General features: G+C 45.5%; 1 protein-coding gene across 4 annotated transcripts in view; it reads right to left on the reverse strand.

Annotated features, from left to right (window-relative positions):
- Window positions 1-11,885, reverse strand: part of Cflar (CASP8 and FADD like apoptosis regulator) — a 49,851-nt gene extending 37,966 nt beyond the window's left edge. Inside the window, exons 1-4 of one of the 4 annotated variants that reach the window (XM_034498530.2) lie at window positions 11,546-11,885; window positions 10,799-10,911; window positions 9,979-10,062; window positions 9,111-9,199 (exon numbers count right to left, since the gene is read on the reverse strand). The gene's annotated coding sequence lies outside the window, so the exon portion shown is untranslated. Of the gene's footprint in view, window positions 1-9,110; window positions 9,483-9,978; window positions 10,063-10,798; window positions 10,912-11,545 lie in introns of all 4 variants that reach the window. The other 3 variants (XM_076931863.1, XM_034498531.2, XM_076931862.1) reach the window with 3 other exon arrangements.
- Window positions 11,886-16,521: the final 4,636 nt, after the last annotated feature.

The raw sequence follows: 16,521 nt of genomic DNA on the forward strand, positions 1-16,521 counted from the left end.
CAAACAAACAAAAAGTAACACCTAGGAGGTAGGGGACGGTGGAGATGTTCAGTGGGTAAAGGTGCCTGTCACCAAGCCTGAGAACCTGAGTTCCATCCCCAAGACCCACACCCCTCTATGTTTTCCTGACCTCCATAAGTGTACCTTAATACATGCGCGCGCGCGCGCGCACACACACACACACACACACACACACACACACACACACAATTAAAAACAGAACAGCCAGAAGCTGAGGAAGGAAGATCACACAGCACAGATGGCAGCACCACTTCCTGTGTCCTCAGTGTCTGCTGGGCAACCTGTTTACAGGATTCTGGTTACCTTTTTACTTCCCCAGGAGAAGGCTCCAGCCTTCACAGTTCTCCCCAAGCCCACCTTTAGTTACCTGGCCTCAGTTCAGACACATGGCCAAGGCTCTTCCATCTTAAACAAGTAACTAGCACAAAAGCCCTGAGCCTGAGTCCCCTAAACCAAAAATCGCTTCACTTATCTCCTTCCATAGAGCTAGGACCCCATGAAGAAAGGACCTGCATTCAGTGTTTAGTTCCATCCACTTTGACCCACTCCTTGGCATGATTCCTAATGGACCCCCAGCCCTACAAGGCCCACTTCTACTTACCACTGACACACACTGGCATCTAGAGCATGGAAGGGAAAGCCAGTGATGATACTGAAGCTGTTTTTATTATGCAAAATTCTAACAATTTGTTTATCATAGTCCTGGGGGAGGTTGTGTTGTTTTCTTTTTAATGTTGCACTGAATATTATTTATCTTAATTACTGGATTTCTGAACACTCCTAAACATGGTGTTGGAGGGTGAATAGCTATACTTGCCTCATCCCGTCCAGTCTTGATGACACTGCCCTTGTCCAGACCTCTGTGAACTCCTAACTGTCCCATCTAAGGGCTCAGGTTCAGTTCCCAGCACCTACAAGGCTCACAACCATCTGTAAGTCCAGTTCCTGGGGATCCCACACCTTTTTCTGGCCTCCTGGGGCACAAGGCGTGCATTTGGTGCACAGAGACACATATGGGCAAAACACTAATACAAATAAAACAAATTTTTAAAATTTTCCAGAAGAGTTGAACACCCCCATTGCACTATATCCATATTTTAAAACCATGATACAAAACCAGCTTAGGTGTCAAAGGATGAGATAAACTGCTGTAATATCTTTTTTTGTTTTGTTTTGTTTTTTTTTGTTTTGTTTTGTTTTTCGAGACAGGGTTTCTCTGTGTAGCCCTGGCTGTCCTGGAACTCACTCTGTAGACCAGGCTGGCCTCAAACTCAGAAATCTACCTGCCTCTGCCTCCCAAGTGCTGGGATTAAAGGCGTGCGCCACCACTGCCCCGGGGTGTGTGTGTGTGTGTGTGTGTGTGTGTGTGTGCGCGCGCCACTGAATATTATTCAGCCTCAAAAAAGAGAAGATTCTGCCCCTTGCCACGTGGGTAAAATGAGAGGAAATTATATGAAATGAAATATGAAAAACATAGGAAAAATTTGTGTGATCAATTTATACGTAGGCTCTTTGTTTAAAAAGAAAAAAAAAAAAAAAGGTCCTAGACCGACAGCGGCGCGGAATCACCTTGGTTCCCCGGGCCCAGGGTCAGACAGGAAATGGGAGGTCAAAGGCTATAAAGCAGCAAATAGGCTGAGGGAGGGAAAGACTGAGGCACATCCGAAACTGTAGTTAGCTAATTGTTCTCGGGACTTTTTTTTTTTTTTTGCTCTAAGTGTTTTGTGCTGGAAATTATTTCTGAAAGTGTGTTGTATTTAGGATTTCCTGCTAATGAGGAGATTCAGAACTACTCTTGCCACAGAGGAGGAAATGGGTAGCTAAGTGAGCCAAACTCCCCATCCATCTGTCCCACCATAGACGCAACTCTCTCAACAGATTCTGTACTTTAAATATACACCAGAACACTTAAGTAAAAAGAGGTCTTCGTTAGCCTGCTCTGCTCCCCGGATACTGTTAATTTCCTTAATTAAAACCCTTCTCCTGGCTGACCCCTCTCCACTATTTCTACCCAGGCCTTCTCTGATCATTCTACCCATCCTAGCACCCTCTCCGCGCCTGCTCCCTAAATGGCTCCTTCAGCCCCTGTAAGCTGTCCGAGTCTATAGTCAATCAAAATGAACTGGCACAAGTTCAGGTTCCTGCTTGAAATTCTCTTAATTCAAACCTTTCCGTGACCGCTCCTCTCCCTCTACAGGTCCCAAGGTTGTTTGCACAAGGCCAATCATGATCCGGTGACTGCCTGCATCGCATCAATATACGCATTGCACATTTGGCCTTAATTAAACCTCAGCAAGTTGTCTTCCATCAACCTCTACCTGGATTATACTTTTCCCACCCATCTGCACAGCAAAACCCTCAACTTTCAGGCCCGCCTACTTTGTAAGGCTTCCCTGGCAGCGTTCACACAGGTGTGATCAGTAACTCCGCCTCCACTACAGATGAGCTTCCAGCCAACCAATTAACACACCCCTCTGGCATTTAGCATTAGCTGGAATAGGTAACTGCAAAATGTGGCAACTTCGGTCAGACCTCTCAAACTGTTTTCACTGAACGTCAAGTGCTTCCCAATCATCTTGTGTTCAGATTGCAAAATAATCCAGTCAGCCACACAGCAGCCAGTACGGTGACTGGCTAGCGTCCCTAAGACATATTTAATCTGTTATTTACCTTGCCTTCCATCTGAAGCAAGGAGAGGGCATACCAACGACAGCAAAGTCACCTCCATGGAGGGAGTGTGAAAACAAATGTAGTGTTTCAGCAACCACACAACTTGGGCAGTCACGTGTTACCCCTTTTTGGCCAGAGGCAGAAAGCTGCATGCCAACTTGGAACTTTCCGGTACCCAAAAAACCATAGTGAGATAAGAACATGAAGTACTTCGAAGACTCATCTAGAAATTTCCAAACACATAACCATGATGAAGAGTACAATGTGAGCACCTCACAGAGCTCTGTGCACCTACCTGGAATGCCAGAGCCCATCTTTCCCTTCCATTTGTACTCAGGACCCACAGACAAGCAGAACAGTTAATACAATGCACTTACTGTGTCTCCCCAAGCCGTGGGCATTTTAAATGTAAGGTATATACCTCAAATGCCAATTCCCGGGCCTTCTCAAGTTAACCAAAGGACCATGTACAATAATCATCTTGTGGCTCCTGGCTTGCGGTGCTTCAGACGTGCACTAAAACATAGCCTAAGAGACCACTGACTGGAGTGAAATAATTTGGAATGTCACTGTTATTGTCAGTGACAAAGCATGCACTTCACAAGCAGCACATTTCATTCACACAAATAATATTGACCACAGATGATAAATGGTCCCAATTATAAACTGACGAAAAAGTAGGTGCGTTTTATACAACCCTGTGATGAAACTCCTCCTCTTTGCCTGTGTCCCTTCCAAACTTTCCAGGTTCCCAAGGTAAGAGAACTGGTAAATGGGGGCTTTAAAGCCAGGCGATACAGACCTGTAATTCCAGCTACTCAGGAAGTTGAGGCAGAAGAACTGAAGGTTCCAGACCTGACTGGACTCACTGAGTTAAAGGCCAGTCTGGGCAACTGGGGGAAACCATCTCAAAGGGTAGAAAAGAGCTAGGAATGCACCTTCAGTTACAGAGTACTCTCTAAGCAAGGCCCCAAGGTCAGTCCTCAGTGCTATAAACAGAAAGCAAAGTGGGGGATTTACAAAGGGACTGCCACCAGGCATGGCAGCACACACCTGGAACCCCAGTACTCGGAAGAAGAAGCTGAACTTCTAGCTGGATCCAGGAGCAATGAAACTGAATCCAACTGATGGAGTAGCCTGTCCATCTTAGAGTTAAAGTTTTGCCAGGACAAACGTTTCATACAGAGAGCCCAAGCACTAAGAATATCCTTCCGTTCCTGAGCATTATCCATAATCCATTTCCAGATACCTCCGTGTTCCCCAACATGGTTTTCTCTTTACACCTCTTCAAAGTTGCTTCCACTGAGAAAGCTCCTCTGCCCGTCTCAGCATCATGTTGAAATTCTGTATCTTCCATAGCTTGCCCTGGTCCCCACACTGGCTCACCTGGCCCTGCTTCACAGCAGTTTGTACTGTCTTCAGGCATTTCTTTTGTGCTGTGCCTGAGTTAGACTATGATGAGAGACAGACTCTCACCTTCAGTCAGCTGTGTGTGGCAGGCCCTAAGTAGGCTGCCAGGCTCAGGCCTCAGAGCTCTTGAGCAGATGACACATGACTACCCAGTAGCAGCAGATAGGCACACACAGAATGCCCATGTGTTCCTTTGCAACCTACACTGAAGCAAGATGGAACTGGCGGCATGAGAGGTGCCACACTTGGAACATGGACACAGAGCCTGACTGTTCTACACTGAATGAAGTCATGATGGGGCTGATTGAGGGAATTATGGGTATAAGAGGTTGGGTATGATCCCAGGAAGAGCCTCCTGTGAGCTGGGAAGACCTCAACTTAAATGGGAAGACAGTATCTCCACTCTAGCCTTTCAGGAAAAGGGCTGACTAATTCTCAATACATTCTGATTTTTAAAAAAAGTATCCTCTGCACTCACTCTCAATAAGCTGTCATTTCTTAAACTCTTAAAATTTATGTGCCACAGTGTTCATTCACCCAACCTCAAACCCAAGTTTCTACACATATGATTGTTCCAGGATAGATTCAAAGGTGCCTTTTAAAAAATTGTTTTGAGACAGAGTCTCTCTACATAGTCCTGACTATCCTGGAACTCATTATGTAGGCCAGGGTGGCCCCAAACTCACAGAGATCTGACTTCTTCTGCCTCCCATGTGCTGGGATTAAAGGCATAAGGAAACATGCCCAGCAAAACGTGCCTAAAACTTAAAGTAAATTCCCCCAGATAAGTCAACAGTCTGACATCCTCAGAACTACTATTTTATATGTGATAACGTCAATTAGAAATGCAATCACACATGAACTGTTGCAGTACTCACTCAATTTGTTGGGAAAAAAAAACCACAGGGCAAGATTTGCTGCATTCATAAATTACAAAGCTTCAATTTCCTTGGCAGAAAAAAACAACAACAGGTCAAACTGCTTGGTTTAAGCAAGACTTTAAATTTTAATGCTTTGACACAAACTGAGTTCAGAGACCAAATCTCATTTCTAAGTTGTACAATGAAGAGGTGGTGAGGCCTTGTCTTTTGTTATAATTGTTGCTGTATCTAAACCATCCGATGTGGAACATAGGGAACTGAGGGTATATTTTTATGTAACAGCAGTCAGGAAAACCACATTCTTTCTCCAAGTCTGTAAAACAGGACAGACAGGGCTATGTAGAGAGACTCTGTCTCAAAACAAGTTTTTTTAAAGGCACCTTTGAATCTATCCTGGAACAATCATATGTGTAGAAAATTGGGTTTGAGGTTGGGTGAATGAACACTCTGGCACATAAATTTTAAGAGTTTAAGAAATGACAGCTTATTGAGAGTGAGTGCAGAGGATACTTTTTTTTTTTTTTTTAAATCAGAATGTATTGAGAATTAGTCAGCCCTTTTCCTAAAAGGCTAGAGTGGAGATACTGTCTTCCCATTTAAGTTGAGGTCTTCCCAGCTCACAGGAGGCTCTTCCTGGGATCATACCCAACCTCTTATACCCATAATTCCCTCAATCAGCCCCATCATGACTTCATTCAGTGTAGAACAGTCAGGCTCTGTGTCCATGTTCCAAGTGTGGCACCTCTCATGCCGCCAGTTCCATCTTGCTTCAGTGTAGGTTGCAAAGGAACACATGGGCATTCTGTGTGTGCCTATCTGCTGCTACTGGGTAGTCATGTGTCATCTGCTCAAGAGCTCTGAGGCCGGAGCCTGGCAGCCTACACACGCAGCTGACTGAAGGTGAGAGTCTGTCTCTCATCATAGTCTAACTCAGGCACAGCACTTAGGAGGCTGAGGCAGAAGAGCAAATTCCAGTCCAGCCTGGGCTGGGCTCTATACCAATCCTGTCTTTGACAAAGAAAATAAATGTGAAGACCTGATGGCACGCCTTTGATTCCAGCGCTCAGGAGGCCGAGGCAGATGGATCTCTTGAATTTGAGGCCAACCTGATCTACAGAGTAAGTTCTAGGACAGCCAGGGCTACACAGAGAAACCCTGTCTGAAAAAGAAAACAAACAAATAAAATAGAACAAAGGTGAACCAAGAAACAACCCTAATGCTTACGAGAACACAGCTCAGCACTTACAGCATTTGAAGGTCAGCTTGAGTTAAAACTTCAACCAGGCAAATACATTTGACCAGTTACACAAAAGCCCAGTTCTAAAACCAACGCTGTACATGCGACCACAATATGAAGCTTCTAAATATTCCCTTCAATATAGAAGTGTTTCTAATTATAAAAAGTTCTCTTTGTTGTAAGAAACTCTGAAGCAAGCCAGGAAGCAGCACTCTGTGGTCCCTGCAGCAGCACCTGCCTCCAGCTTCCTGCCCTCCTTGGGTTCCTGTTCCTGCCCTCACTGCTTTTGTGGTGAACAGTTACATGGAACAGTGAGGGGTGGGGGAGGGGAGACTCGGAAATGGACAAATAGAGAAAATAAAGTAAAAAAGTATCTATCTGCTTCATTTGATCACCCTTGGTAGTCCTGAGTTCTCACCTATCTGATTCTTTAAGTTTCTTTGACATTCCTGAAAACAACCACAGTTAGAGACTTATTCCACAGTTAGGTTGAATGATGGCCAACTTGTTTATGGAGAGCCTAGGCAGAAAGTAATTGCATCATTTCTCCAGGGTACAGCCTTGTGCTCTATATATAACCCCCCTGTTCCCACCACAACATTTTAATAGATTCCCTAGGCCTTTAAGCACACCCTTAACTATCTGCCAGATTAAAATAGCATGGCCTTGGGGTTTGAGCAGGGCATAAGTCAGGCATAAGACTTTTGTTCAGGTTTCAGTAGTCACCCAGCCATGGTTCTACATGTAACTTGTTACTACTTTTGTGTTTCCTAATTTAAAAAGGGGGGGGGGGGGAGTAATTGCATCATTTCTCCAGGGTACAGCCTTGTGCAATATATATAAACCCCCCTGTTCCCACCACAATGTTTTGGGGGGTGGCAGTCAGCAGAGAAAGATTTCTCTTTCATTTCCGTTAGGGACTTTGATGGACCCCCTCCATAACACCTAGAGTTGTTTGAGCAGGAGATTTGTAAAGTGCCTACCTTTTAAAACAAAGATCTAACTTTAAAAAAAATGCTTTTCAGTCAAATATGGCAGTGCACACCTGTGACTATGGTAACAGAGGACCAGGAGTTCAAGGTTGGCTCAGGCTCTAGAAGACTCAATCTCAAACAAAACCAAACACTAAAGCTACAAGAGAAAAAATTATTTTTTTAAAAGATCACAGATGTATAAGGCAAAGGGTTTGTTTTTTTTTTTTCTAAAAAAAAAAAAAAAAACAGGAAACATTTCACAGGTCCATGAAGCTCTGGTTCCCACTTGTAAAAATAAAAGTCACTTACTTCAAAGCACATTAAACCTTGAAAGTAGTTAAAGTATCAGGAGTTGTCAATCACACCAAAAAACTGAGGTATTAGTTATAGATCAAAACCGGTGATAGACCTGGATGCAGGGGCTCCTGTCAGTAATCTTAGCACTTGGGAAGCTGAGAAGGATTTGGAAAATTCAAGGCCAATCTGTGCCACATGGTGAGTTGCAGATCAGCCTGGGCTTTAGTAAAATGCTGTCTTAAAAATCAGAAGATACTACAGTCTTCTTCAACTGAAGAGTTCACTGCAGAACACAGTCTTGAATACATGGTAAATCTGATACCAAGTTGGTAGAACGTAATTCTTTCAATAAGTTCAACCAAAAAAAAAAAAAAAAAAAAAAAAAGAAAACTCAGAAAGAGGAAAATAATAAAGCTATAATTTGCTGTTGTTGTTGTTTTCTGGCATTAAATGGCCAAATAAGGAAAAAGTGGTTATGAGTATAGATCATCAAATGAGCATAAATATAAATAAGGTACAAAGATCAGAAGAGTTCAGTTTTACCTAGAAAGAAAAGATTCACGGACACAGACAGACAGGCAGACAGACAGGCAGACACACACACACACACACACACAGTCTTTGTGAAGATATTATTCCCAAAGCTAGGAATTTAAGAGGGAGGAGGAAAAAAATATCTGAGCCAATGAAACAAATCCAAGTGGCCATTGCGCAAGATGGGAAAGCGGGGGTGGGGGAACTGAAATGTAGAAATAACAATATCACAAACATCTGTTCTGAAAGACTGTTTGGAGAAAGACTAGGAAAATAAGTGGGGATGGCTGGGGGCAGGGAAAATTCCCAATCTTTTAAAGGCAATCAAAAGATTGTATTTGAGTACACCAATGGATGAGACTAGAACCAGCAACCTTTCCTTATCTCTAGGGAATGGACTTGTAGGAGGTGGGTGCGGGCAGTGTCTGTATTTACTTTGCAGGTACTAAACCCAGGTATATTTTATTTATATTATCACTTGCCTAAAAGGTTTTGGATATTAAAATGCAATGCATAATAAAAAGTAAAATCCTTGGTAAGGAACAAGTCAGCTGCCCCAGGTGGGGTGTTAAGTCTTCCCAGAGATGAAGGTCAGCTAGGGTATCATAACACAGGCAGGGTTCTTGCTTCAGAGATTTAAGCAAAATAATGCGTTGAGTATAGGAAGGCCCTGGGCCAAACCCTTTACTGCCTCACACTTGGCCAGTAGGCTTCTTCCCAGGGCAAGCTGTCCTTGAGTTGTGTCCAGGACGCCTCTACGCTGAGATTATAGAAACAAACAAACAAAAACAACCAAGTTTACTTGAACTTTACTCCATCCAGAGCCACTCACTAAATTAACAAGGAGGCATTTCAGTCCAGTAACGAGTTTAATTTAATAAGTTTTGGGCTTTCTTCAAGAGAGACTCGGATTTAAATGTGCCACAAGTCTGGAGGTGCTGTGACTGGATCCCCAAAAAGCACAGAAGGAACCAAGAGTGGAAGACAGGAAACGAACAGTTTTCTACATCAATCAGGAGTCAGCTCTCCAATGTCCCAAATCACTTTGGGAACAGCGAGAATAGGAAGGGTTCTCGGATTACTCACACCGGGCGGTCGCTGGCCCATCCCACTCAACAGTGACTTTGTCGCTTGTCTTCGCTAGAGACCTCCAGAAAATTGGATCGAACAGGACCCTGGAAAGAACACAAATAGAAGCGGCCTCTTCAGTAGGCGTCCTGGAAAGTCAGCCTGCGGAGCTGGCCCAAGCTGCTAGCCAGGTGACGTGCCCAGCAAGCCCAACAGGTTCAGCAGTGAGGTGCGACGGTACTCTCCCAGGACGTCGCTAAGAACATCGCCAGAGTACTCTTGCAGGGGCAGAATCCCCCCGAGTGTGACCAAAGAGAAGGGCTCCGAGAAGATGTGAACGCCTGTCATTCCACCAACACTGAGTCGTGGCCATTGCTGGATTCCAAAACCCTAACAAGAGGGCGGAGGAAAGTTACAGGAAGCCAGAGAGAAAACTAACTTCCGCCTCTACGAGCGGAACAGACCAGTCAAGGCTCAAAATCCAAAAGACCCACCCACACCCACCCCTACACACCCACCCACCCCCCCCCACACACACACACCCCACCCCCGGTTTCTCGCAGCTTGGGAAACTGGTTTAGGTTAGCAAGTGGTGGCTTGCTAAAGAAACAAATGTCATCAAAAACAATGTACAACATAAAACTTCTAGAAAAAGCCATTTAAGCTGAATGTGGTGGTGCACGCCCAGCATTGGGGGCGGGTGGGGGAGGGGTAGCTGCTGAGGAGGGAAGATGAGGAATTGTAGGCCATCCTGAGCTACATAGTAAGACTAAGGCAAAAAATAAAAGCCCATATTTCCCAGGTCATTCAACAGAAAAGCTACAAATAGAAGAACTGTTGACGAAAATGATAGTTTCTGTAAAGAAAGCTTTGAAAATTTGCTTACAGCTAGGCGCTGATGGTGTGACAGGGCAAGACAGTACAGAGGTTACTCCATCTTGAATTCTTGCTGAGGCGACTTCAGGTTTAACTAGAATTTGAATTTGATGGAGAATCCCATGGATATTTGCCCAACTCTATTCTAGGAACCCCAAGTTCAAGATGCCCCAGCTAGCTTAGCTTCTGTTATACTGCCTTCCTGTGCAAACCTCCCCCTCCAGCAAACTGCTTATTTACCCAAAGCCTCCCCCGCTCCCGCCCCGCAGCTGCCAAGTGAGGTGCCAGGACATGGTTTCTGCCTTCAAAAACCCTGTGCTCTGGACATTGGTCACTGAATACACCCAATACCTAAGTGCCATCCCAGCTGGCTGGAATAAAGACTTTCAAATGGCTACAAACTGTGGCTAAGTGGTTATGTCTGGTGGGCTCCCAGGAACTGTGACTAACAGCAGCAAACATCCTTAATCCTAGCAATGCAATCAATCAGGAGGCAGACGCAGGTGGATTTCTGCACAGTCTAGGCCAGCCTGGTCTACATAGTGAGTTTAAGGAGGACCAGGGCTACATAAACAGCACTGTCTCAGAAACCCAAAACCTAAAATAAAAATAATCTGTTTACAAACCAAGATTGTTTGTGATACCAGAGAGCTGAGCCTTTTGCTTTGCTCAGACCCTTTTTTTAAACTAGGGGATCGATCTTTTATCTAAAATCTCTTCTTCTTAGAGAGGTTTTAGATTTTAGATCAACCTTCTTGGCCAGGGCCTGGCTTATAATGCGCCCTACTGGCCCCACCCCTTTTTGTGTAAGAACAAATTTCAAAGGTTACCTGAACCCGAGGGATTTATTATAGTCCTTGAATTTACTTCCAGCTTTCCAGAATTTACTGTGGATACCAATGGCCTTTGTTCTACCGCATTCCTTTGTTAATGTTCAAGAGAACTTGTCCACCCAGATAGATAGATAGATAGATAGATAGATAGATAGATAGATAGATAGATAGATAGATGAGAGAGAGAGAGAGAGAGAGAGAGAGAGAGAGAGAGAGAGAGAGAGAGAGAGAGAGAGAGAGAGATTAACTTTTCAAAAAGAAAACTGGTAAGTGGACAGTTCAAGTCCAGGAAATGAGTAATGATGTTTTGTGCATGACTAATTGTGGCTCTGCCAGCAAAGGGAACGCAGGAATGCTCCCCCCCCCCCCCAAGGGGGTTTATGGGTGCTCCCTCCTGTCCTCGGGATGCGGTCTCTACAGCTCCGGGGTGCTCAAGGGTCATTAAGGGCTACTTCCCCGGGGGGTCCCATCGCCTGAACACATCAGACCGCCTTAGGCTGGGGGTTGTCGCCACCTGCGGTCGCCCTGCGCCCTGGCCCGTACCCAGCTGGCAAAGCGGGAGGAGGAGCTGCAGTCCTCGGCGCCCTCCCCGGCTCCGTGCGCCGTTCCCTGTGCGTCCGCGCAGGGCTCGCAGCGACCTCCAGGGCCGGGCTAGAACGCGCAAGGCACAGCAGCCGGGGACTCGGTCCCGGGCTCGCGCAGCGCCGCAAGTAGCGCGCGGGTTACACCGCGCAGGTCACGTACCCGTCCGGCCCTAAGTGGCTGCTTGGGAGGCTCAGGTCTCAGAGACTTCACTGCGTGCCTTAGAGTCCGCAAAATGGAGACGCCTAGAAACCGAAAGCAAACGTGGCAGCAGGCGCGGCTTCTCTGAGCTCTAGCCCGCATCCTGGGCCGGGCTTTAGCAACAAAGGTTCTCTCAAGCCCCTTACTTGACTTTATAAAGACAAAAAAAAAAAGGGGGGGGGGGCTTTGGCTAGATATGTATTCCACTTTTAATTTCTAGAAATGTTTGAAATATAGAAAAACACAAAATAGCAAACATTTCTATTTCTAGAATTCTGAACTCAACTTGTGGGCTTCCTTTCTCATCCGGTGGAATCGCCCCAGTGGGAGGGGACAAAGTATCAACACATCTGGGTTGGTCACTTACTCTCTTGCATGAACCTGTCCTGGAGTGTGGTTAATATCCATAGTGATACTTCCCCGGAGAAAACTGATTTTCCCTTTCTCAGCAGCTATCAGTTGCACATTGCTTCTTGGCTGGGGGCAGGACTCTGTCCACTTCCCTGTCTCAGTGCTGGGATTTTGTCTGGTTTGGACCTGTACGAGTCTTGTGTGTATTGGCAAAGCCTCCGTGAATTCATGTGTATTAACATTAGTTCTGTTGTGTCAAGAAGACTTTCCTCGGGGTTATCCACTATCTCTGTCTCTGTCTCTTCCAAGCTTTCCAACTTCTCTTGTGTATAGACCCCTGAGCCTTGAGTAGGGGGTGTGGCAAACACATTTCATTTAGGGCTGAATGCTCCAAAGTCTCTTCCTCTCCACACTGTCTAGTTGTGGGTCTCTGTTAATTCACAACTACTACAAGAAACAGCTTTTCTGATGAGGGGCAAGTGAGACACTGAACTATGGGTATGGGAATATGTCATTAGGGGTCATTTTATTACTTTGTTCTTTTAGTAGGAGATTTTCCCCTAGGGTTTATGACCTGTCTAATCTCAGGTTTTAGGCCACTTTAGGCACATATGCACACATACCATGTACATGGATACCCGTGGAGACCATATAACTTCTCATAAAACTAGGGTTACACTGTTTATAAAATACCTTGGTAACAGGTTGCCTGTACTTCTTTATGTGTAGTCCACCCACCTCTCGGTGCTGGGGTAAAAGGTCTGTGCTAGCTATGTGATGGCATTAATTAAGAGAATGTGTGTGTCTCTGTGTGTGCACAGATGCATGTGGGTACTGTGAAAGCCATGTCAGATCCCATGGAACTAGAGTTACAGCTGTTTGTGAAACATCTGGTGTGGTGTGGGTGTGGGAACCAGACTCAGGTCCTCTGGAGGAGCAGCAAGCAACCGTAACTTCAGAACCACCTTTCCAGTCCCCAGACTTAAAAGTTTTAAGATATTGAAAATCCTTTTCATATTTTTTTTAAATTTCCAGCTCATCAAGAAATGTTATATTTTTTTTCATTTTTTATTGGTTATTTTATTTATTTACATTTCAGATGTTATTCCCTTTCCCAGTTCCCCTCCAGAAACCCCCTATCCTATCACCCCTCCCCCTGCCTCTAAGAGGGTGCCCCCACCTGCCCATCTACTCCTGCCTCAGTGCCCTAGCATTCCCCTACCCTGGGTCATCAAGTGTCCACAGGACCAAGGGGCTCCCCTCCCAATGATGTCAGATAAGGCAATCCTCTCCTACATATCCAGCTGGAGCCATGGGTCCCCCCATGTGTACTTTTTGGTTGGTAGTATAGTCCCTGGGAGCATTGGGGGATCTGGTTGGTTGATATTGTTTTTCCTATGCTGCAAACCCCTTCAGCCCCTTCAGTCCTTGCCCTAACTCCTCCATTGGGGTTCCTGTGCTCAGTCCAATGTTTGGCTGCAAGCATCCGCATCTGTATTGGTCAGGCTCTGGCAGAGCCTCTCAGGGGACAGCTATACCAGGCTCCTGACAGCAAGCTCTTTTTGGCATCAGCAATAGTGTTTAGATTTGGTGTCTGCAGTTGAGATGGTTCCCTAGGTGGGACAGTCTGTGGATGGCCTTTCCTTCAGTCTCGGCTCACTCTTTGTCCCTGCATTTCCTTTTGATAGAAGGAATTCTGGATTAATGTTTTTGAGGTGGGTGGGTGGCTCATCCCTCAATCGGGGCCATGTCTATCCACTGGATATGATCTCTACAGGTTCTATCTCCCCTTTGTTGAGTATTTCAGGTCCTGGGGATCTCTTGGGTCTCTGGCATCTGGGACTTTCAGTGGCTATCTCCAGTTTCCCCCTTCCCCACTGCTACACACTTCCTTTCAAAGTCCTGACCCTCTGTACTTCTCTCCCATCTCCTCCCGTATCTGAACCTGACCCCCCTTTTCCCTCCCCCTCCCCTCTCCCTCTACTTCCTGTGATTACTTTCTTCCCCCTTCTGACTTTAGGGTTTCCTCCCGGACGTTTCAAGACAGTTGGCATAAAGTATGGACGTCATCAATGTGACGCTGAGTCTCTGCCTACTAAAGACTCACCCTCATCACTAGTGAAGGCACACTCAATGGGAAGCAACCATCACAAGCCTGATCAGGAATGGTCCCATTAACTAGATAGGTATGACAAATTCCACAAGCCAGCATAAAGTCAGATCTGTCTAGGATGGCACGCGTTAAAAATCAGTTCCTAAAATGTCTTTCAACTTGTGTAGCCAACTTTTCTCTGCATCCCACAAACGTACACTGTCTTTACCCTGAGGCTCTTTTCCATGTGGTCAGTCAGCTCCAAGAAGCCATCGTTCAGTAAACACAGGAGCATGCCTGGGTCTTCCTCTGTTTCCATAGATACCTCATCTCCTAATGCAGTTTTTCTCACTATGGCACTTTAAGTTGCACTTTGAGTACCCAGATCTCATCCATTAATTCCATAACATCCAAAAATGCTTTCAGTGATTCTGATGCTGCCAAAAACTCAGTGTGAGTGCTTATTGGAAGCTCCGTGGTGTCCAGGAAACACATAATGGAGCTGTTTCTTGGGGTTTTTTTTTTTTTTTTTTTTGGTTTTTCGAGACAGGGTTTCTCTGTGTAGTCCGGGCTGTCCTGGAACTCACTCTGTAGACCAGGCTGGCCTACAACTCAGAAATCCGCCTGCCTCTGCCTCCCAAGTGCTGGGATTAAAGGCGTGCGCCACCACGCCCGGCTGTTTCTTGGGGTTATTAATGATGAAACATCGTGATCAAGAGCAACTTGAGGAGGGAAGAGTTTGTTTGGCTTACAAATCCTTATTCACAGTCTACTGAAGGAAGCCAAGGCAGGAAGTCAAACTGGGTGAGAGCCTGGAGGCAGGAGCTGGAGCAGAGGCCACAAAGGGATGCTGCTCACTGGCTTGCTCCTCCTGCTTTCCTATACATTCAGGACTATCTGCTCAAAGGGATGGCACCATCCACAATGGGTTGGGTTCTCCCCCATCAATCACTAATTAAGAAAATGTCCCACAGGTTTGCCTAAAGCCCCATCTTATGGATTGATCAGCTGAAGTTCCCCTCTCTCAGATGACCATAGCTTATCTCAAGTTGACTTGAAACCAGCAAGCACCAGCTGTAAATGCCAGGAAACAATCTGCAGGTTCTGAGGGCGTTTAAGCTTAGAATAAGATGTTCTCCACCTGAAGCATCTTCTGGTTTTAACTTAAGGTCACTGAGGTAGGTATCCACCCATAGAAGCGTATCTGGTCCACAGCTCCTGTCTCCACAGTAAGCTGGTGAGGTGAAGAGGGCGTGCCCGAGGCTCCGAAAGCCATCTTAAACTCCATAAAGCTCACTAGACCAGAGCCTGCTGCGTTTTCTGTTAGACTGTGTGCCAGGTTCCATTTGATATTGCTCACAGCTGCCCTCCGCACAGCAGCCCTCCGTTCGGCAGTCGCAAATCTCCGGGCAACAGTGTTATGAAGCGGAAGCTTCCTCCCTGAGCCGATGGATCTTTCTTAGGCTGTTTTCTTGGAGCACTTGATGTCCTGGAAGCCTCGAGGAGCTTTCATCGGGGTCTGAACTTGAAGATGGGGCAGTTTGGCATATGCCTTCACCCATATATGTTCATTTATTAGTTCATACTTTAATTAACTTAATGGGTGAAAATCTGTATCAATCATACTTGTTTTGGTATTCAACTTACCCTTTGGCCCAGAGAAAACCTTTCAGGTTGACTTCATGCTCCTTTGGTTCTTTGAGCACTTTCTTGATAGCTATCTCTAAATGCTCCTTGTGCAACTTGCTGTTCCCAAGCTCCGGTGCTGGAGCCAGTTGCTTTTTCAGGGGTCTTGATTCCTTTTAGCTAAGCATTTAGTATGTAGAACGCAAGCTTCAGATGCTGTGTATGCTCATTGTTATAGGCAGGTGAGCTAACTGCTCCATGGCCCCTCGATGGACAGTGTCAAGGTGTGTGTGTGTATGTGTGTGTGGACACTGGTGTGCATGTCTCTGTGTGTTTGGGTATGTGTAAATCTTCCTTATCTATTACTTCTATATGTGCCAGTGTTTCTTGAAGACTACAAGTTTCAACAAGAAATCTCATTCAAATGCAGAAGCTTAGACTGATGTTTCTATTTTGCATTTTTTCCAAATCCCCTTTCTAGTGAAATTTCAACTCAACCGAGTAAGCCTTGTGTACAGTCAGTCTTCCGATGTCACTGCTGAGTCTCCTGCATGACTATCTTCTCAGCCTACTGGGGTACAAGTACTCCCCACCACACAGTCACGTTGCCTCATGTCCCCTTTGTTCCTTAATGACTTTAGGATTGTCTTGTTATGAATGGAAACAGGAAAGGGTATAGGAGATAAACTTGTAAATTTTGTGGCTGGAGGCTGGGACTATAGGGTAACAGTGGATCATTTGCCTGGCACGCATGGGCGCCCAAGCACTATTAGAAATGAAAATAAAATAATAATGCGTGCATGAGGAAGATGAGAGGACAGAAAGAGAACAGTATGGTCAGAAAATACAGTTAGATAAGGGGAATAAG

Source organism: Arvicanthis niloticus, chromosome 3 (assembly GCF_011762505.2).
Source record: "Arvicanthis niloticus isolate mArvNil1 chromosome 3, mArvNil1.pat.X, whole genome shotgun sequence".
In the NCBI taxonomy this organism is placed as follows: domain Eukaryota; kingdom Metazoa; phylum Chordata; class Mammalia; order Rodentia; family Muridae; genus Arvicanthis; species Arvicanthis niloticus.